The sequence below is a fragment of the Peromyscus leucopus genome, chromosome 16_21 (assembly GCF_004664715.2).
Source record: "Peromyscus leucopus breed LL Stock chromosome 16_21, UCI_PerLeu_2.1, whole genome shotgun sequence".
NCBI lineage: Eukaryota > Metazoa > Chordata > Mammalia > Rodentia > Cricetidae > Peromyscus > Peromyscus leucopus.
This window is the reverse complement of record NC_051084.1, coordinates 49,932,113-49,955,813: the sequence shown is the minus strand read 5'-3', so window position 1 is coordinate 49,955,813 and position 23,701 is coordinate 49,932,113. Positions and strand designations below refer to the sequence as shown.

The 23,701-nt window shown below is 40.3% G+C and overlaps 1 pseudogene; it reads right to left on the bottom strand.

The window, feature by feature from the left end:
* Positions 1-404: 404 nt before the first annotated feature.
* LOC114690579 lies at positions 405-1,179 on the bottom strand (annotated as a pseudogene).
* Positions 1,180-23,701: the final 22,522 nt, after the last annotated feature.

The window sequence follows — 23,701 nt, the reverse complement described above, 5'->3', positions numbered from 1 at the left end:
ATCATATGTAAGACTTTCTAGAATAAACACGTAGCCTCCAAAGTATGCTGCACCTGTTCTGCTTAATTCTGGCTGATACTCAAATCAGACAGGGCATTTTCAGTCTTTCTTTTTTCATTTAATATTACTATTTTTGTTGTCTTACCTTTGTATTCCCAGTGTTACCAGAGTTCCTGGTGTTTGACAAGCATTTAGTCAGATCAAATTAGTAAAAGAAATTGTCCTTTGCTTCTCTGAGTCTCATTGAGGATTTAGACACAACACTGTCTAGATTCTAGCCTATATCAAGGGCAGTACCACAAGATGTCAGACAGGCTTTGCTAAAATAAAACTCAGGAGGAATGAGCTGCACATCAGACATAAGGGTTCCACCAGACAGTCTCCACCAGACAGGAGACAGGGCTTCAGTATTCCACATTGTAGGAATGTTCCTCCATGTTCACCATCTCAGGCAGGACACAGACTCTCCAGTTTCAATTGAATTTGAGAAGAGCAGCCATCTCCTCTTCACTCACCTTGAAGTCAAAGACCTGCAACTCACCTGTGCATGCCGGTGCCACAGATTCAGAGATCAGCACACATCCCTCTGGGTATGGAGCTGAATTAGAGCATTGTCTGAGGTTCTCCTGTGCTTTGCAATGATCTATATAATCTTGGTTTGTTTTTCCAGTAGTGAAGGGTCTTCTGGCTTAGACCAAGGTTTATCTGAAAAGCCCAGGAGACTGTAGGCCATGAAGATGATGCTCTTGGAGTGGCAGTACTAGGTCAGTTTGTCCTGAACTCAACCTGACTCATCACTCTTTTATGTTCAGTCCAGACTCATTCAAAAGTCTTTCAATCTGCAAGAGGTTATGGTAGGAGACACTCAGGGCTTTCACTATCCTCCAATCTACCAGTTCTTTCATGACTCTCAGGAATCCAAGAATGTTATCTTACTGGTGAGAACATTGCTTCATCATCTTTGGGGGAATGCCTTTCTGGGATGAAGTCCCTGTGACCAGCATATAAGAAAGACATTCAGATAGCTTCAGATGCATGAGGGTCTTCCAACAGCCTGCCTTCAACTTCTCCCTTTAAAATGTGGACAACCCATGCTGACATGTACAGCCTGTGCTGCCACGTGAGACCGTGATGGTGTTCATAGTCCATGCTGCAGCCGGAGGTCACGTGAATGTCCATGGTCTGTGTTACCACCAAAGGTCAAGTAGATGACCTTGGTCTGTGCTGCCACCTGAGACCATGTCGGTGTCTGTGATCTGTGCTGCCACTGAGGGTTATGATAGTGTCCATGATCCATGCTATGGCTGAGGGCGTGTTGATGTCCTGGCCTGTACTGCTGAGGTCCATGGTCTGTGCTGATGCTGGAGGCCAGGTGGGTGTCTGTGGTCCATGCTGTCGCCAGAAACCTTATGAAGTCCATGATCCTTGCTACCGCTGACTGTAAGAAGCAAAGAAGCTTCTTTGGTGGTGGTATTGATGACTGCTGACTCACACTTGAGAATGAGAGACGTGGAAGGCTTCTGTGACACCCTCTTGCCCTGAACCCTCACCCCTATTCCCCAAAAAAGTATAGTCTAGGCAGGGAGCCATTGAAGAGAATTCTTAAAAACTGTAATAGGGATGCTGTACCTCTCCACAGTTGATGGCTTCTGGCAGGGATGGGAATGGGAAAGGACTCAAGGGGCTGGTCAAACTCTGGCCACTGAGAGTTTGACAGTGCTCCAGTGAGTATATGGGCAACACAAATTGAACTTGGTATTTTTTTCTCATTTTTTTTGGGGGGGGGCAGGGGGGAGGATGTTACAAGGGTGGTGTGTGGACCTGGGAGGACAGAGAAATGTGTATGATCAGGGTACATTATGCAAAATTCCCAAATAATCAATAAAAGTATTATGTTGGGGGAAAATGTGAGCCACAGCTTGCAAACGATGAAGAGGTTCTCCCACTTCACAACCTTCTGGATTTTCTCTGGAGGAGCTTCTCCAATCTCGTGATCTTTCCACTACACATAAGCACAGTTGATTTGGTGATATCAGCACCAATGGCCACCCTTACCACTCTCTGACCTTGCCTAAGTGAGAGTTCCAGGGACCTAGGCCCACAGTAAGCATCTTGGCTTTGGTACTGAGCTCTAGTAAGATCACTATGTTTACTGTAGACATCATTCTGAGTGAACAGATAGATGTCTATCCATTTTTTTTTCAGTTTTAAAGAACAATAATCCAGTTGGAAAAATTGGGTTAACAGTAAGTCCCTATACTAAGGGCAGAAGCTTATGTAAAATAAAAGCTCTCCTAGCTAAGGGAAGTGCTATTTTTTTGTACACTGTACACAGAAATATTGTCAGAGTGTCATTCAGTTTTCTTGGAGTTTTTATTTGAATTTGCAATTATGTATCAGTAATCACTACTGGATTTGTTTCAAAATTTTGTGGAGGTTTTGTCCCTTCATAATGGCCAAACAACTTGTGCCTTGTGCAAATTTTTTTCTTATATGAGTAAGCAAAAGCTCAATAGGTTTTCTCCAAAAGTCTTTTTCTTCCCTTTAAATTCTCAAGTGAATACAGACACGGGTTTTTTATTGGGTGAGGGAAATAGTAAGGCCTTTTCTCCAGATTTGCAATTCATTGAAATCTCAACAACTCATTTCACTGTTTAAAAGCGTTCACTGCTATGATTTCTATAAATGGAAAGCAACTAATACATCTTTGAAATGTAGCAGCACTTTACTGTGAATGAAATCCTTAAAGCGTATCCCTTATTCTTGACATTAAAGAATGGGAGCCGGGCGGTGGTGGTGGTGGCGGCGGCGGCGGCGGCGGCGGCGGCGGCGGCGGCGGCGGCGGCGGCGGCGGCGGCGGCGGCGGCGGCGCACACCTTTAATCCCAGCACTCGGGAGGCAGAGGCAGGTGGATCTCTGTGAGTTCGAGGCCAACCTGGACTACAGAGTGAGTTCCAGGAAAGGCACAAAGCTACACAGAGAAACCCTGTCTTGAAAAACCAAAAAAAAAAAAAAAAAAAAAAAAAAAAAGAATGGGAAGGAGGGGGAGGAACAGAGTTGTTTGCATGGCTACTTATAGGACTAGAGTGTCTATATTGTTTAAAAAAAAATTGAAAGAACGTATTTGACAGATACTTAAAAGAGTAAGTAGTATACCATCTGTGTCTAATACACCACCTAATATACTATCTATGTCTATTCCTTCTTTTCTTCCCCTTCTCTTTTCTCTGATTTAAAAATCAGATTAATTCCTAATAATACAGCAGGCATCTGGCCAAGAAATTATTCTGCAGGTGACAGAAATTGTTTGAGGTCTATACAAGATTCTCTATAGCTGTTAGACACATATACACAGCCAGACAACTAGGAAAATAAGGCAACAGCTATGACAGGAATCAATGGCTGGTAGTGTGGTGTGTAATATGGAAGCCCATTTTCAGGTTCCTCGTGGCTTTACCCAGCAGGTCTGCATAGAGGATGATCAGGACCACGGGCCTGAGTGCAGGTGTCTGAGATAGTCTGCACTTGGCTGTGCTGGGGGGAGGTCCTTTGCTCCACCCCTTGGCATTTCTATAAATACCCTAGGGCAAAGATGGTCAGGGCCCATTGGAATAGGTTCTAGGCCCTCTTGAGGCTATTCTGTATTTTCTATCTGTTTATCTCCACACTCTAAATCCTTTTATCTAATATTCCCTGCTGCTCTCACTCAAGAAAACCCTGGGGAACTGTGGGGTTAGTGGGTAGCCACCCCGCAGTGTAATTAGGAATGAATATAAGAATTCCTACTCGCCATGCTTTTACAAGAATTAGAGATAGTAAAAGGAGACACTCCTTCTGAGAATCAGGATGAAAAGTGAAGGGCTTTGGGAATGGTATTTCAAATGGATGCACCAGTGTGAAATCCCCCGATGTCTACTATGTGGTGAAGATTTAGTGAGAATCAAGTGTGAAGACAAATATAGGATAAAACATAAGAAAAGAAACCAAGCAGAGTAAAGATGCTTTAGCCTGGGCCTAATTCCAGAGGGCACCTGACCTCACTAGCCAAGCACACTTGTTCCTACTGATACAGGAAGTTAAAAATGGCCTGGTTTTATGGTTCTCTTCCCTGATTAAATCACAGCACATTGAAAGTCTTGCCTTCTAGTTAGCTTAACAGTTGTTCTTCCATTTAAGGTAGTGGGACAATGCACTGCACAAGGAGGCTTTCCTACTGTGTAGAGAAAAATAAGAGGCAGGAAGATTACTGTCCTTTTCTGGACCCCTGGGAAAACTTGATTGTTAAAGATGATAAGCCTTCAATTACAGCCACCTTAACTTCCCAGGGCTGTGTGTCTTAGGGGCCAGCACCAAGAACAGTTCACCACGGAAACTCTTAACATCAATGTCTTCTCACCTACAGGGCTCCCTTAGCCCCCACCCACCCATTTTTACCCTCTTTCTATCTCTCTTTCTATCCTTCTTCTCTTCCCTCTCACCCTAAACATCTATTCGTGAGCTCCATTTCACCATCCAGTCATTAACCACCCCCTTGAAATTCAACCCCATTGTTTTCTTGTTTCTTGTTAGCTTGTTTCTGTCCTTGGATTCTACATCATCCGTGACAGAACACTTAGTGCAGTTTGTCTGAACCGTGGCATCATGGACAGTTCGTACCAGATACTTTATCTTGTGGGGACTGCCCTTTGCATGACTGAGTATTGAGCAATAACCCTGGCCCCTGCCCACCGGATGCCAGTAATACTACTTAGTCCTCCATTTGTGATGCCAAACCTGCCTCTAGTCATCACCCAATCCCAGAGGACTGGAAGTTCACCTTCGGCTCTGAAACACCGGATTACAGTTATCCATGTCCTCTGTTTTATCTGTGTCCAGTTGTCCTCAGTGAACCCTAAAGTGGATTTTTCTTTTCATAAAAATAGATACAATTTACTGACTGACTACATCCTGTATGGTTGACACTGTGTTGGGGATTTTTCAGACATTATGTTATGAATTTCTGTTCTAGGAATAGTGTGGTGATTATTAAGGTCATTTTTAAATATTAGGACATAGTTTCAAAGAGTTTCAGTAAGGTGGCCCAAGGCATGAAATTTTATCTACGGGCAAATTCTAGCATGAAAAGCCTTTGAATGTAGGTCTGTGTGGCACGGGAGCCCTGAGCTCTCCCTCCACACTCACCAACTTTTCCTCCCACGCTTTTGCTTTCAAAGCTTTGGTTCAGAATTGAGCACTTTCTTGTCTGAGTACCATCAACAGCACGTTAACCTAGTTCTCTACTTCACACACTGACGGCGATCTTTCTGACTTGCAAGTAGTGTCATGTCATGAAAGAATCAACACCACCCAGGATGAAGTCCAAACCCAGGAGCATCACAGCAAGCTCGTCACTGTTTGGCCTGCCTCTCTCACCTGCATATTTAGATATTTAGGTTTTTTTCTTTTTCAATTTTTTCTTGATCATAGTTTAATGAATTCCAGCTTGTTAGAAGCATTAAAAAATAACTTCTAATTTACTCTAGCTCCTTCCTCCTTCTTCTCCCTCCTTCCTTGTGTGTCCTGTATCTGTTCGTATGGTGTGTGCCATGACACACTTGTGGCAGTCAGAGGACAACCTCAGATATTGGTTCTTGCCATCAACTTTGAGATAGAGCCTCCTGTTCTCTTCTGCATGCTCAAGGGCCTGTGAGCTTCTAGGGGTCTCCTGTTTCCACCTCCCATCGTGCTGTTGGAATGCAGGGATTACAGACCCTCTCTGAGTCTGCTATTACATGGGTTCTGATCTCGAGTCAGGTTCGCCTAATTGTGTGATAAGCATTTACCCTCTGAGTCATCTCCCCAGGTATCTATGTTTCAAAATGTATAGCAAACGACTCTCCCAGTGGGTGGCAGCACTAGTTTTCTTCTTTTTAATATACAATATATTTTGATCCTGTTCTTTCCTCTTCCCCAACTCCTCTCAGATCCTCCCCACCTCTCTATCCACCCAACTTGGATGTTCCTTAGGATGACATCAAGTTTCCATGCTAGACAGGACAGAGAAAAGCCCATGAAACCTCAACCCTACATACACACAAATGTATGACAAATGTATGACAAATGTATGACAAATGACAGACAGACGGACACACAGACACACAGACAGACACATAGATAGATAGATAGATAGATAGATAGATAGATAGATAGATAGATAGATTAAAATTAGAGAAATAGAAATCTTTGCTGCCTCAAAATTTATACAACCTAAGAGAATGCTGTGCACCATGCAGACATGTGAAAGTTCATGGAACTGAGTATCACAGCACACAGTGGTTTGTAATCTAATCACAGAATGACAGAGTAGCAAACTGCCACAGGTCATTTAATCAGCCCAGCCTCCAGAGAAAACTGCATGTGAAAAATACCTGTCAGGCCATTAAAGGTCTGACGTGTAAATTCTCTCGGGAAAAACAATGGTTTGCCCTGGTAACCTGTCTCATCCCTTCTCAGCATTACCACTGGCATGCTTCTTCTGTCACAATCTGGCTACCCCAATGCAGTCCTTGACCTGGGAACTCAGAGCCAAGCCTGCCAGGTAGTGCACGTTCACTTTAAATGTTTGGGATGCTCTGAATTAAAACAGAAAGTCAACTGTTTCTAAGTCATGAACTAAGCTACACTCGCTTTGAGCTCAAATGCAGAACACAATTGAACTGATCTCCTGACACATCAGAGTCTCTAGTTATCATCAACCAATCTGCAAGGTTATGTTTGTGCTTTTCCTATATTACTCAGACCCAGCATCAGGTTCTTCCTAAAATTCCCTTCATCATCCATAGCCGCTTGCCCATGGACAATGAAGTCAGGAAGGATGGTTCCTGAATTGGTGTGTACTAAAGAGATTTTGATTCTCACAACAAATAGATGAAGGGAATACTACTTCTGCCCTATTTCATCTATAAGACAATAGCTACCATTATTGCCTATGGTATCCAAGTCTCACAGCCAGTAAACAGCAAAGTGAGTTCTAGCCTCAGCTTAACCACTGTCCTCCACTCCACTGGGGTATACACATAGTTTTCTATCATTCACCTTAGTTTCACCTACAAGCTGAATTTCAATTGTAAACAGACTAGTTATTGGTGCTTCCCCCATGCATACATTCTCTAGCATTGTGACAACTCTGTCACCAACATTAACGACGCTTCTTTTGTCACTGATCGTCATCCCTCAACAATGGTCACGTCTACATCACTCTTCGCCTACCCATGTGATGCAATCATTGTCCTCCTGCTTCCTTAGTGCCACTCAGAAGCATGGAAGGTTCAGACACAGATCCGTGTGCTCTGGGAGACCATCACATCTGATACTCCATGGGGCATGGTCTTGAATGTACTGGGGAGACTTGAGTCCTGATCTTGGTATCTAGGGCTGGAAGAAACTGCACAGCCTTCATCTGTTTTAAAATTCTGGTCAACTCTGTAGGTTTGTATTTTTCAAAATTGATACAAGAAACTTTTAAACATACATTCTCTAGATGTGATTTAACAGTCCATATTATCTGCTTGAATTAAAAAAGGAAACATTTAAAAAAACAACTAAGGATATTTAATAAACAATATTCTGCAATACCTTCGAATCTCAGAGAATAGATAAATAGGAATTGAGGGCAGTAAAAAGGATGACATTCTCTATTAGGCAAAAAAAAAAAAAAAAAAAAAAAAAAAGGATCCCAAGGAGGCTAGACTAACCCTGTGTACCGAGGTGCTGAGATAAGTTTGGCTTATCTGGACTGCTGTGACATGACCATAACAGGGCAGGAGAAAGCAGTGGTCTTCTTCTGTGACATTCTAGGGACACCATTAAGAGAAGATCAGGACTTGGACCTGAAGTATGGAAGATCATGTGATGTCTGTGTCTCCTTGGGAGGTAGCCAGCCACTTTGATTCTAAGTCCATAGCCTCTTCAAGGCTTCACTTCAGAGAAGATGATCTATTCCTAGCAAGGAGAGATGCAGTACTTTCCATATGAGTTGGGAAAAAACCTGTGACCCCCATTGACCACATTTCTGACCATGAAATGTCGTAAGAGCCAACTGTATCCCTGAAGATAAAGAGGGGCAGAGTCTGAAACCATTCCCAGCTAACAGCACAACACAGGCAAAGGGCCTGATGTGGTAGACCAGATGGAAAATCTAAAGGACATAAAGCCGAAGCGGTTAGAAGTGAAAGATGACATGAAGTGAAACTATAGGGTTAGACTGTGAAAAGCATTGGAAAGGTTTTAACCTACCAGCATCTATAATCTACCAGTGTTTTAGCATGAAGTGGAAGAAAATTAGAAGAGGAGACTGGCCACAGTGTTCCCCATTTTCATTAAGAGAGATTGTATCTGTCTGCTATATGCCTTCCACATCCATCATAGGCACTAGACGTATTTGTGAGATTAATTCCCATGTGAACAGGTAACTCTCGAGAATATCACTCTGGATACGATATGGAGAGTATTGATTGGAAGAGGCAGGAAGAGGATACAAGCAAGGCCATATGAGTGACTACTTCAGAGCTAAATGGGATTAGGTGATGGATTGCATACAGCCAGGGAGAAGGGGGGGGGGTATTAAAATAGCTTTGAGGCTTCTGGCATAAGCCACCAAGCAGATGACAGCCCCATCCATTGACACTGGGAGAAGAGCCAGGCTTGAGAGGGAAGGTCACATCATGTCAATGAAAGTGGTTTCTATTTATATCACCACAATCTGTCAACAAAGGTAGCAGGAAATAATAAAAATACACCCAAATGAGCCAAAACTGAAAATCTGTAGTAAAAAGTAGCCCTGACTTCAGCCACTCCCAGGGGCTCTGAGAGTTACTGGCAAGAGCTACAATAAAATAGCTCTATGGATGCTGCCCTTCAACATCTGGGCAAACTTGGTATTTAGAATTTGGTAGGTCTGAAAAGACCCGTATTTCCAAGAATACCTCTAAAGTAAGACCAACACTAAAGTAGTTTTATCAGCTGCATCTTAGTTCATCCTTCTAATGGACAGTAATTTTCCAAAGCTAAAATGTAATATATTTCCTGAGGTATGAATGACTAACAGGATTTTTCACTCCATCAGGTGATTGTATGCATAAGGCAGGTAAAGCAACTTAGTGTGTGCATACTCCTCAAAATTGGTAAAAAGAATCAATAACTGCATAATAGACTTACCACCTCATTGACCCAGTGGCTTTTCTAAAATACTGCCAAATTACCAGCAGGATTATGACTCTTCAGGCTTCTTTCTACCACTACCAGTTCCCTCCACAAACACAAACACCCAAAGTAGAAAATTCACAGTGACCAAACTGTGCACTTTCACATTAGACCCCTTGACACTGTGAGTTCATTTTCTCTGAGATGCCTTCATGATTAGAATTGATAATACATTTTGTAATGGGAAGGAAAATTCATGGCCATATAATACAGTAGTCATAACATGAACTACTTGGGAGATTATTCATGTAATTTAAAATCCTGAATCTATAATCCATCTACCCAGGAATTCATCTAAACTAAGACACACTGTTAGAGTACTTTTATCAGTTGCCTCTTCTTTCATCCTCCTATAGGACAGTAATTTTCCAAAGCTGAAATCTCATAGCTTCCCTGAGGTAAGAATGATTGACAGAATTTTGCACTGCAGATGGCTGAGCAGATGTACATGTAGGTATGAGAGCTTCCTGCGAACAACCTGGCCAGTCAGGGAGGGGCTGAGAAGTGCATGCTGAAGCAATTATGAGTTCTCTCCAGGGAGATGAGAAAATGAAAATTCCAACAAGAATAGAAACTTTCTATTTCAAACTATTTTGGAATGAAGAATTCAACCATCCTTGAGCTAAATAAGGTGTTATCTGCATCTGCAAACAATGCTCCCACCCCTGTGAGTTATATAAGGAACCCCTGTTGAAGAAATCCTCTATGTAAACAATGTTAGGAGTTAAACACAAATGAGTAAAGACAAATAGACTTGTAGATCCCTGTTCTGCCTGTGACAATAATGTAGGCAACTACCTTATCCATTTAAGGTGCCAGTGACCTATGAAGAATTCGATATAATCTTGACCACTTTGCAGGAGTCTCATAAATTTGAAGTGTAAGTAAGGGTACTACTAAGCACTATGCTTGGTGTATTTCAAAAGCTAAAAGAGCTTTATTGATTCTCAATATTGTATACAACAGTGACTTGCAAAGTATGACACAAAATACTTCATTGCTTCCCTGGGTCATCAGTAATAAGACACAGCACAATAAATTTTGAAAATTGCTGCCAGAACAGACTATGCATCTTGATTATTTGGGAGTTAAAACAACCAACAAGAAGTGGATTTCTTTGAACTTCCATGACTTGTATTTTTAAATGATAAATTGTGTGTTATTTCCTAATAGGTTATTATACATATTTTAAGATTTAAATTAATAGTCCTATACCCTAGGAAGATATGGCATCTTAATCCTATATTCCTTGGTGAAGTATTCTTCCTGGCCAAAGTGCAGAAAATAAAATAAGTGTCTGTGGAGTGTTCAATTACTAATAAGACATTTATATCATACCCTCTACCTCCCCACAAAGGTCAGGGACTATCACAGAAGAGGTGCAGAAGGACTGTAAAAGCTGGAGGTCAGGGAGGACCAGAGCAAAGCAATATCTCTGGACACGACACAACCTCTGTACTCATGAACTCATTCCAGCTGTGATTGAGTGCACAAGTCTTCCCACACTGTTAAACAAGTCAGTGTTCCAGCATCAAGGGAAGGGGGACTCATGAGTGCCCACTCCTAGCCAGCGAACCTCGAGAGTTTGTGGCTGGCGGTAGGAGAGTCAGTGTTCTTTAAGGGTGTCTTTACTTATAGATTGTCCATTGCAGGGAGCAAATGAAGTCCTGAGTGAATGTGTATTGTTTGACACAGGCAGGACTTGTCAAGGACGCTTTACACTCACGGGAATAGCAAAGACTTTTCCAGCTGAGGTTCAGAGAGATGGCAAAGCCTTCCTCTGGGGTGAGTGCAAATATTGACAGTAAGTGCAAAGAAATGTACATCATAGCTTTCTCCCCCAACCAGATGTTTATGGTTTGAAGACTGTTCTCCTACAAAAATTGTTCCTACAGAGATTAGCTAAACCTGCCTCCTTGTTCGTCTGTGTACTATAAACCCAGACTCCTTGTTCACCTATATATAATAAACACACTGAGCTTCTGGGTTGCTGTGGCCTCTCTGTCTGAGAGCCCAGACAACCTATCCCAGTTTTTCTGTACCTATGTCTATTGTCTGTCCTTTCTTCATTCCCTCATCATCCCTAGTCAGGGTTCTAGGACCCAAGCCATGCAAGAATATGTCAGCCCATACTCTAGAGAATGCCCAACACCTATGTGTATAAGGGCAGCACAATTTGTAGTGGATTATAAAAAAAAGTGGAGGTTGTGAAATTGAGAGAAGATGGATCTGTGAGAAGTTAGGAGGAGTGAAGGGTGAATATAATCAAAATATATTGTATGAAGGCATGACATTCTCAGAATTAATAAAATACATATTTTAAAAAGAAGCATGATTAACGAGGAATGCATATTAAAACTACTTTGAGATACTACCTCATCACAGTCAATATGGCTACCATCAATATATCTGACAATAAATGTTGGAAAGGGTGTGGAGAGAGAAACCTTTATTCATTGATACTGGGAGTGCCAGTTAATACAGCCGTTATGGAAATCAGTTCAGAGTTTCCTTAAAAATAATAAAATTAGAACTACCATATTGTTGGGGTACATATGACAGGACCAGCAGGCAGCATTGGAACTCATGGAACATGGCGGGATGGTTGGCAAAACCACAGCTGAGGGAGCCTTGGAGAGGCAAAGCCCTGAGGACTACAGGTCCTGAGCAGACCTCATGCTGTTACTGAGCACAGCTCTGATTGTTGCCTTCATGACCACCACGTCCCTCATAATCCATGGGTTGTATGAAAACTCTCAGGGGTCTCAAGCCCCTCATTGGGCAGTATTACTGGTATTTACAATAATATTGATGGACTTTTTCCAAGCATTGCTGCTAGAGCAGATTGATGATTCAACCACCACCTTTAGAAAGAATTTAGACATGTAGGCTTGTTAGTAAGCTTAGGTTAAGGTGTTTTTGTTCATGGCTTTGAGGTAGAATATCTTGGAGAACAATTTAAAGTTTAGAAAGATAAACTTTTAATAGTTGAACAGGAGACTCGTTGAGGTCAGGAACAGGAAAGATGCAGCCTGGCTATTGTTGGCTGGAGTGCCTTTCTTGCAAGGTGATGATTAATTCCTTGTACCCATTTCTACCCTCAGCTTCCTGATGTAAAAAACTTGATGAGTGGGTATGCACCCTGAGGGTTTAAAGTGGAGCTGACTGGTTGTTTTTCATATATAAAAGTTTAGATTTGTGAATCTTTTTTTTTTTTTTAAAGATTTATTTATTACGTATACAGTGTTCTGCCTACATGCCAGAAGAGGGCGCCAGATCTCATTACAGATGGTTGGGAGCCACCATTTGATTGCTGGGAATTGAACTCAGGACCTCTGGAAGGACAGCCAGTGCTCTTAACCTCTGAGCCATCTCTCCAGCCCAGATTTGTGAATCTTTTAAGATTTTTTTTATAAAATTACTTTTTGAGATAAATAATAAAATGATTGGTTCTTTCTTTGTAACTGCAAAATGCAGCCTGCCAGTAAAAGAACTGGCTAAGAAAAATAGCTTGTTTGCTTACACTCTGTTAATCTATATCAAGTTGCTTGGACATGAATATACGTGGGTTCTTGGGAATAATTTGTTTTCCACCTGTAATACGTAAATGTTTAATCATGTAAGGGATATAGAAAACATATTGTTTTTTACATGTATGCATTGCAATCATTCACTTAAAAACTAAAATGTATCCACATTATAATTTTTATATTGCTTGAAAGATTCTACTGGGGTGTATAAGCTGTAAGAGAGAAATTAAAGTAAGGTAGGAGGAAGTCATCAGGAAGTAGTAGAGAAGGAAGTTATCAGGAAAGAGAAAGAGAAAGCATCAGGATAGAAAAACAGAACAAAAAAAAGAATAGAGTAGAACAAGCAATAGAAAGAAGAATAAAATGGAGAAGCTTTTATCCATCAGGAAAAAAAAAAGTCTGTGTGTTTTTCTCACTGACTCTGCATCTCACTCCCAGTCTCTCTGACCTACAGAAGAGGCCGGACGCTCTCTGCACTGTATGACCTGCACTACCATCCCTGAGCATGTACCCAAAGAACGCTTTATCCTCCCACAGATACTTGTATATCTATGTTTATTATTGCTCTGTTTTTTAAGCAAGGAAATAAAACAAACCTGGATGTCCATCAACAGATGAATAATGACAGTGTGGTACATACATAAAGTATGACAAAATTCTATTTTTTCAGATATTAAAGGGGATACACATGCTTGATTCTTGGGTACATTTAATTGGAATACCTTTTTCGATTCTTTTACCCTGAGAAGATATCTATCCTTGATGGTGAGGTGTGCTTCTTGGGTGCAACAGAAAGACAAATCCTGTTTTCTAACCAAATGTGTTAGTCTGTGTCTTTTTATTGAGGAATTGAAATCATTAATATTGGAAGTTATTATTGAGTGGGATTTATTAACTTCTATCATTTTTGTTGTTATGCTGTGCCCCACTTTGATGAACTGTTCTGGGATTGCTTTTTATTTGTGTCTTCTTGAGTGTAGTCAACATTCTCTTTGAATTAAAGTTTTCCTTCTAGTGTTTCTATAGAGCTGGACTGATGGACAGAAATTCCTTAAAAAAAAATGTTTTTAATCATGAATCATTTTTCTTTCTCTATTGATAGTTTTGCTGGGTATAGTAGTCTGATCTGTCATCTGTGGCATTTAGGACATCTGTCCAGGTCTTTCTGGTATTTAGTCTCCATCAAGCAGTCAGGTGTTATTCTATTGGGTCTGCCTTTGTATGTGACATGGTCTTTTTCTTTTGTAGCTTTTAATATTCTTTCTTTATTCTGTATGTTTAGTGTTTTGATTATTGTGTTGTGGAGAAATCTTTTCTGATCCCATCTATTTGGTGTTCTGTATGCTTCTACATTCATAGGCATGTCTTTAAGTTGGAGAAATTTTCTTCTATGATTTAGTTAAAAATATTTTCTATGCCTTTGATTTGGGTTTCTTCTTTGTCCTCTCTTCCTATCACTCATAACTTTGGTCTTCTCATAGTGCCCCAGATTTTCTGGATATTTTGTACCTAGATTTGAGCTATCAATTTCTTCTACCTCATCTTCAAGACCTAGAATTCTCTCTTCTGTGTAGGTTTATCTGTTGGTGAGGCTGACCTCTAAGCTTTTTTTTTTTTTTTTTTTTTTTTTTGACTACCTGAGCTTTTCATTTCAAAATGTATTTCAATTTGGCTTTTCTCTAGCAATTCTATTTCTTTATTAAATTCTACTTTCACATCTTGAATTATTTTCATTATTTCATCCAACTGATTATGTTTTCTTGGTGTTCATAAAGCATTTATTCATATCCTCTTTAAGTTCCTTGAACACACTAGCCAGGTGGTGGTAGTGCATACCTTTAATCCCAGCACATGGGAGGCAGAGACAGGTGGATCTCTGTGAGTTCAAAGTCAGCCTGGGTTACAGAGTGAGTTCCAGGACAGGCACCAAAGCTACACAGAAAAACACTGTCTCAAAAAAAAAGTTCCTTGAACATATTCATGATTGATTTTGAAGTTATTGCCTTGTCCTTCATCTAAATTGCTTTTTAAGGGACTATATATAAGAGGGTTGCTGGCTTCTGAAGAAGGCACATGGTCATGGTTATTCATGTTTGTGATTTTTTTCAAGGATCTAGGCATCTTGAGTTATGGTGATGGTCAGTTTCTTGGTGTAGATATCTTGCCTTGCCTTTGTTAGATGACTGTTCTTTTCTTGGTTGCTGGTTCCCCAATCTGTGTCCTAGCCAAGTGTGGCAGCTGTTGGGTCCCTGATAGAGAGCAGTTCTGCAGGTCAGCAAAGAATCACAAAGAAATGGAGGCAGACTAGAAAGAATGGCTGGGTCCTAACCAAGTGTGGTATCTGTGGAGTCCCTGGGTATGAGTGCTTCTGGGTCCCTTCCAAGTGTAGAGGCTATGGATCCCTGGGAGAGAGAAGTTCTGCAATTGGCAGGGGCTCACAACGTAATGGAGATGGGCTTGAAGGAATGGCTGAAAGGGGTAGTGGGGAAAGAACCGGGAAGAGCCTCAGTCTGTGGCAAGAGGCCAAATCCCAGGCTGTGGAGGTGAGTTTGGAGGAGGGGCTCAGGCTGGCATGCAGTGGTAGGTCTAAGAGTATTCTACAGAGATGGAATGGAAAAAGGAAAGGAGCACTCAGGTAACTCACCTGAGTGCCAGCCAAGTGCGGTGACTGTGGATTCCTGTTAGAGAGCAGTCCTGTGGGCCAGCAAGGAGATGCAAAGGAATAGAAGTAGGCTAGAAGGAATAGTTAAAAAGGCATTCAGGAAGAACCAGTTTATACTATTTTTATGGTGAGTACGTTAATTTATTTTCTGGTTATTGAAATCAATAAATAAATAATTTTAAAAAGAAACATTATTAAAACTGAGACAGGACTACTGAAGTTTTACACAGGGCCTTGGGATGTTCGGGGATCTACAGTTTACAAAGGCAAGTGAATTATTTCTCTAGGCTATAGAATTCCCAAATGCAGAATTAGAATAAAAGTATTTTCTTTGCTAGATTTTTTTCCTACTTCTTCTACCCCATCCTACATCATTATACTTCTTTCAGCCTTATTAGGTTTCTAAAATACTCAAGAAATAAGGCCAAGAGTCTACAAATTTCATGCTTTTAGAAAGATTCTGTGTAAGAAAGAGAACAGTTGATCAAATGAAGATGTGGCCTACAGAATGGGAGAGAAAATGTCTTTTTCAGCTATGCATCTAACAGAGGACGCATATTTAGAATATACAAGAAACCTGAGAAACTAAACAAAAAAAAAAAAAACAACAACACAATCAAAAAGTGAACAAAGTAAGTGAACAGAGTTCCCAAAGCGTAAATATCAATGCCAAATAAACAGTCTCAAAATGTTCAATATAGCCATTAGGGTAATACAAATTAAAACCACTTTGAGGTTCCATCTCCAGGCAGAATGGCTATCATGATAAGAAAAAAATGACAACAAACAATGGCATGGGTGTAAGGAAAAGAGAACTCTTATTCATTTTTTGTGAGACTAGAAACTAGTGTAGCTATTATTCAAATTAGTGTGGAAGTTTCTAAAAAAAAATCTAAAAATAGAACTACTATATGACCCAACCATACCAGCCCTTGGCATGGTATGGTACCCAAAGGACTTGACATCCTACCACAAGGATGCTTGCACATCCATATTTGGAGCTGTTCTATACACAATAGCTAAGAAAAAAAATCAGCCTATATGTCCCTTAACATTAAAATGAGTAGTAAAAATATGGCATATATATATATATATATATTTTCTTTGGCCTATAATGCTGATATCTGCAAGCTATTTGACATATAACATTATCCTGTAGACTTTCTTGAGAGAATATTTCATAATAGGGACCTTCATAGAGATATTTTCACTCTGTATAAATTTTAGGGCAGTCTGGGCACTTACATCATTTTCTACAGCCTCAGACACTACAATAATGATGAAGGTGTATTTTCTGATAATACTATGAAAGAGTCTTCATAGAATCCAGAGCTTCTGGCTCACTGCATCACTCCTCACCATAACTTGACATTGTAGCTCTCTGCCTGCATGGCAAGAGAGGCATGGCAGAGGGAACTTGAGCACTAATCACATCATAGTCACAGTCATAAAGCAGAGAGAAGGAAATGCTGCTGTGAAGCTCACTCTGTCCTTTTTATGAAGTCCAGAACCCTAGCCACTATGATGGTGGGTCTTTGAACCTCAAGTAACCCAACCTAGAGAGTCCCACACACAGCCATGCCTGAAGATTTATTTCCTAGGTGATTATAGATCTTGTCAAATTGACGATATTAACCATGATACCATAACAATATATAAAAAAAACTGAATGAGTTTATTAATAGATAGATCAAAAATATTTAACAAGATTCAACTTCTATTTTCAATTGAAAAAAATCAAAAACCTAGTAGTAGGAAGTAATCTCCTATAGGATCCAATGACAATTATAGATAACATCACACTTAACAATAAAAGATTAAATGCTTTACTTCTGACACTATGCACAAAGGAAGGCTGTCTGTTCCCATGACCGTGTCCAATGTGTTCTAGAGTATCTACCCAATGAAATAAGAAAAGAAAAAGGAATGAAAAGTATACAGATTGGAAAAAAAGAATAAAATTTTATATTTCTACAAGCTAGCATAAGTTTAAGTAAGTTAAAATTGTACATCATAAAACAATATTACTTACCATAATATTAAAAATATGAAATAATATTGGTGTGGCTCAGTGGTAGATAGTTTGTACAGCAACCCTAAGGTCCTGGGTTCCATCTCCAGAAATGCAAAAAGGAAAAAAATGAAATAATTAAGAATAAATCTGTCAAACATGTGTAGACTCGTACACTGAAATTGACAATATTCTTCTACAATTCCTTAAAAGCTACATAAGCAAATAGAGTGGTCTGTCATGCTTATGGGTCAAGGATGCTTGGTTTACATGTCAGTTCTCTCTAAATTGTTTTATGTGTCCAGTGTAATCAGTCACATTTAGAGTAAGTTTTTTTTTGTGATAAAACTGACATTCTTCTAAAAATCTGTGAAAAAAAGACTGATTTCAGAGAAGTTGAGAGTATAAGAAGAGAAGGGGAAAGGTTGGTTTATGACTATCAAGTTATAGTCAGATAGAGTCAATAAGCTCCCGTCTACTGCTGTTTAGTAGAGTAACTAAAAACAACAAAACGTATGATCCATTTCAGGGTGCTGGAAGAAAGAATTTTGAAAAAATTTCATCATAAATGAATGATTGAATATGGGGTAGATATATTTAACCAGATTTAAATGTTATGGTACATGTATATTAATTAAAACAATAATGTTGTGCGCAAGTAATATGTACTTTTCATGGTTTTTCTGTAACTGTTAAAATAAAATTTACAAATTAAAATAAAAATACTACCACAAAATCAATTCAAAGAATTGATGGTGAATTCTGTTATTCAAAATAACAGCAAAAATGTCTTTGAAAAGGTAGAATAAAGTTGAAAAGTTAACATTTTATAATCTCAGGATTTATATTAAAATTTCAGTAATGAAGAAAATATTGATGTCCATCTAGAAAATTAAATAATTATGTATAGAAAATAATTTACTTTCATTCACATCCCACATTATATACAAAGATCTCAAGTTGATCATAGACTTAAACATACAACATTGAAATTTTACAAGAAAAAAATTTGTGGCTTTAGATTGGGTAAAATTTCTTAGCTAACACCAAAGCCATGATTGATGATAGAGGGGATAAAGATAAATTAGACTTTGCAATAATTAGAATTTTAAATTCTCAAAAGAAATGAAGAAAGAAAATGTTCTGAAGAAAATAAAGCCAAAACACAGAGAAATAATGTCAGATCAACTATCAAAGCCTTGTATACATGTTTTTAAACCTTTAAAAGTACCCCACAATTGAGAGAGATGGCCCCACCCCTCACCATGAGTGTAAAAGAGCTGACCCTTATGGCACAGACCTAGGAGAGCTGGTTCTGCTCATCACCTGAGGGGGCTGTTCCCAGTGGCCCAGACTGAAGAGCTCAGCTACCATCCAGGCCCACATCCTAGGCCTTGGGTTGACCCACCCTAACAGCTGCCCCATCTATGACGTGCTGGATTGTGTGATGGGACTGGTCTTTTGGAACCATAGCCACAGTATCCCTATGACTCGGGGCAACAGCAGGATATCTGAGAGGCGTTTTGTGAGGGTCCAGTGATGATGATGTGACAAAGACCAAAGACCTTGAACCAGACCAATGACTCATTGCAATGAACATTTGCAGGTGGGGCTGATTAAGCAAAAGGATACACTGCATGACACATCACAGCTCCCAATGCCACTAGGATGAATGAAGAGGTGTTGGAGAGATGAGGAAGAGGAGGAATGAGGTGGGGTTGTTTGTTTGTTTGTTTGTTTGTTTGTTTGTTTTGCTTTTCTTTGCTTTGCTTTGCTTTTCATCAATTTTGGGGATGCTGCAAGGGTGAGGGGTGGATATGGAGGGACTGGGAGATGAGTGGAATTGGAGTGCATGATGCAAAATTCCCAAAGAATCAATAAAGAATTGTTACGTTAAAAAAAAAAAAAAACTTTTAAAAATAATACAAAAATGAATAAGCAATAAACAAACCAAAAAAAAAACCTGGAAGAAACATTTTTATGGACCCTGTATCAAAGAAGATATGCAAATGGTGGATAAGCACATGAAAAGAGTATTCAGCATCATCAATCATTAGGAAGATTCAAATTAAAATCACATTGATTAATTTGTCTAAATTCAAAAGTACTCACCACACCGAGTTCCAGTTGAGGATGCTGAGAAGTTGGAATTCTCATACATCATTATTGGCAACATAATGCCAGCAAGGGCAAGCTCAGGCACACGGTCTCTGAACTCTGCCTGGCTGCATACAAATGAGCCTGGGAATGGAATGTTTCCACATCAAGAGAGAGAGCGAGCCCAGGACCCTGTGCCATCTCAACTGACTTCTCCAGAAATGTCTTTCCCCGCCACAAACTCATTCCCCTTCCCTGCTGTCCTGCTCCCTTGATCATAGGCCTCTGAGCTGTATCCTAACCTAAACCTGCTGCTTTACCAGTCCTCTTTGCAGAGCTAATGGCACCCTTTACTGAAGCACAAGAAATGTGCAGATAGGAGAGTTGCCCTGCATTGTCAGCAGGGAGATACCCACTGGCCATAGGGGATGGACACATGCTAGTGAAGCTAACCTCATTCTTTTCTTCGCTGCACAGATAAAACATGTTCCCTCTAATATTTGACTATGTGGTATTTTCTACATAAAAAGATTCGATGGGCAAAATTGTCAACTGTACACCAGTGGGACTGATAACTGTTGTCAGTGTTCTTTTCCATTTGTAAAACAGTTAACCAGTATGGAAACTGTTTGTCAGTTTCCTAAGACATTAGACATGAATGAATTAATGAGCTGACCATGTCATTACTAGTAATTTACTTGAGAGACATGAAAGCACATGTACATACCAAGACATAGGCATGGACCTGTTTTAGAATATTATTTTAAAGTATGTTACTTTTGTTTGTGTTGCATTTGTTTAACTCTGTGAAGCTATGTTACTTTGACTGTCTAAAACACCTGATGGTCTAATAAAGAACTAAATGGCCAATAGTGAGGCAGGAGAGAGAAATAGGCTGGACTGGCAGACAGAGAGACTTTATAGAAGAAGAAATCTGGGAAGGGGAGATCTAGAAGCCAGAGAAGAAAGAAGACTCCAGAGGCTAGCCATCCAGGTACACAGCAAGCCACTGAGTAAGAGTAAGATTTATAGAAGTAAGAGAACAGGAAAAGCCCAAAGGCAAAAGGTAGATAGGATAAGTTAAGGAAAGCTGACAAGAAATAAGCCAAGCTAATGCCAGGCATTCGTAACCTCTGTGTGTGATTTATTTGGGAGCTGGGTGGTGGGCCCCCAAAAGAGTAAAAAACAAATAACAACATGAATTACAGATCTTCTTGGGATAGAAAGATGGCTCAGAAGGTAAAGTCACTTGCAATCAAGCCTGACAACCTGAGGGTTTATCCACAGGACAGGCCCACATGGTGGAAGGAGAGGACTGACTGTTTCACAGGTTATAACTAGCACATGAATGCTGTGACCTCCACATGAATGCTGTCCTACACACAGCCATGCATATATAGAAACGAGTGAATGAATGTTAAAACTTGTTAATGAAAAAGAATTTGCTAATTTACAGAGGCAATTAAGATAAGCGAAATAAGAATCTATATAATACATATACAAGACTAACAGCATTACTACCTTACAAAACAACAATGAAAGCTTAATCTTTTTTAAGGGCAAAAGATTTAAATAGTGACCTCACAAGGAAGAGAACCTAATAGCCAGTTGCTGTCTGGAAAGGTAGTTAACCACTTTTGTCAACAGGCAAATGTGACTAAAATAGAAGTGGCCAACCATAAAACACCACAGTGGCGAAAGGTTTAGTAACAATATCAAATGCTGATGAGGTTGTAGAGGGACTGGAACTCCCACATGTCACACATGGAAATGCAAATTGGAACAAATACTCGGGAATCTTGTTTAATAGTATCTATACATCCAAATACACACACACACACACACACACACACACATACACACACACACACACACACAAAGTGCAACTGGAATTTGGATCCTTCCTGGCCAACTAGATGATAGCAGGGATATCAAGATGTCCCTTGGGATTCTCACTGATAAAATAATTTATTAGTCTCACTGATAAAATAATTTAAGAGTGGCCTTAAATGCAAGCTCAAAGACAATCTTATTAGATTTTAAAAGAAAAGCACTCCAGTACTGGCAAGCTGTAAATCTCAGTAGCTGCCCAGAGGAGAATAGGGAAGGAAAGGAAAGAGTCATGCCACTTGACTTAACAGCATAGAGGTCATCCACATGGCATCAGACAGTGACATGGAAAAGAGGGAGACTTGAGAGAAACAGTAAAGAAGGCCAAAGTATCAGAAAAGTCATACCAGGTTCTGGTCAGCATCCCAAAAAAAGGAGGTAAGAAAATGTGCTTTTCTGACTAATCACTATGGCGGTGGTTCAGCTATGGGGACTACACTTGGAAGCAGAAATTCTGGGAAGGAAAAGAAAATGTGGTACTCAGAATAATTTTTCTGCCTGTCTCTCCATTTTTCTTATAAAGGAAAACATTTAATTGGAGCTGGCTTACAGTTTCAGAGGTTTAGTTCATTATCATCATGGCGGGAAGCATGACAGCATGTAGGCAGACATGGTGCTGGAGAAGGAGCTGAGAATTCTACATCCAGATCTGAAGGCAGCAGGAAGAGAATGAAACACACTGGGCCTGGCTTGAGCATCTGAGACGTCAAACCTCTCCCCAGTGACTGCCTATCCCTTTATCATAGATTATGGTGAACTTGCCTGCCCAGATGTGGTCCCTGGGCCAATGAATCTGGCAACCAGGAATATTAGGTCTCCACCTAAGTCAGAGACTCTATTCTTTTATAGAGACATTTTCCCTATAATCAATACAGGCTTAAAGAGGACACTTTGTCAATATAAAGTGAAATCCTATTTTCTTTTTAAAAAGTCTGCCTTAAGACAATATTTATACAGTCTGAAGTAAATATAGTTGTTTGTTGTTAAAATATTATCTGAAGTGGAATAATTAGAAATAACCTGAGTGTTCTCAACTGGTAAATGGATAACTAAATAATAGACTTGTGATAAAGTATCTAAGATTTTTTTAATGAGGTAGATTTACATGTATTGGATAAAAATACATCCCACAGAAACCACAGGCCACATCTGCCAGAAAACGAGGCAGACTGCCCACATACCTTCTCCTATCTCTTTGTGCCCCCAGACTCAATCCCCCAGCCTTGCCCCTAGCACTGCAATAGAAAACCAGCTGAGTTGAAGACTTCCTTGCCTCCTGCCCACATCTGTGGATCAAACAGACCATGTCCTCCTAACCCCCCTCTACCCACTTCTTCCTTTGTCCCAGACCCCAACTCCAGCACACACCCCACTAACCCAAGGGCAGCTCCTCCCAGAGCAACAAGAAGGCTGAAGGGGGAGTTATACAATTTTTTCTGCTCCTGAGATCTAGTGCTCCAGTCTCATCCCCAGTTCTGTAGCTGGAAACCCACTTTAGTCTCCCGTTCCTCTCTGACCCCATCTCCAGTGGATCACAACAACCTGCCCCTCCAACCCATCCCAGTATCCTCACCTCTAATGGTAGCAGGCATTCCCTATGAACACACTAAGTGAACATTGTAGCTGGAGAGTTCTCTCCGGGTCCCGCCAAGCCCCGGCAGTCCGACAGCCCACTTATAAAATAAACACACAGATGCTTATATTTATTACAAACCATAAGGCCGTGGCAGGCTTCTTGCTAACTGTTCTTATATCTTAAATTAATCCATTTTTATAAATCTATACCTTGCCATGTGGCTGGTGACTTACTGGCATCTTCACATGCTGTTTGTCATGGCGGTGGCAGGCAGTATCTCCCTCCTCAGTCTTTCACTTCCCAGAATTCTCTCACTTCTCCTCTCTGTTAGTCCCGCCTATACTTCCTGCCTGGCCACTGGCCAATCAGTGTTTTATTTATTGACCAATCAGAGCAATTTAACATACAGACCATCCCACAGTACAACATGTCAGAAAAAGGGGTAACACACAGCCATCTGAAGATCCAGAAAGGAAAACAAAGCCAAGTAAGAAAATACCCACCCAATAAAGATAAATTCAGAAACAGGCACCTAGACCTACAATCATCCCAAGCCCAGATACTGAGATACCAACATAAAAACACAACACTAGCCAGGGCAATATGTCTCCACTAGAGCCCAGCTATCCCACCACAGCAGGCTGTCAATATTCCAGCACAGCTGAAGCACAAGGAAAAAAACTTACAACCACCTA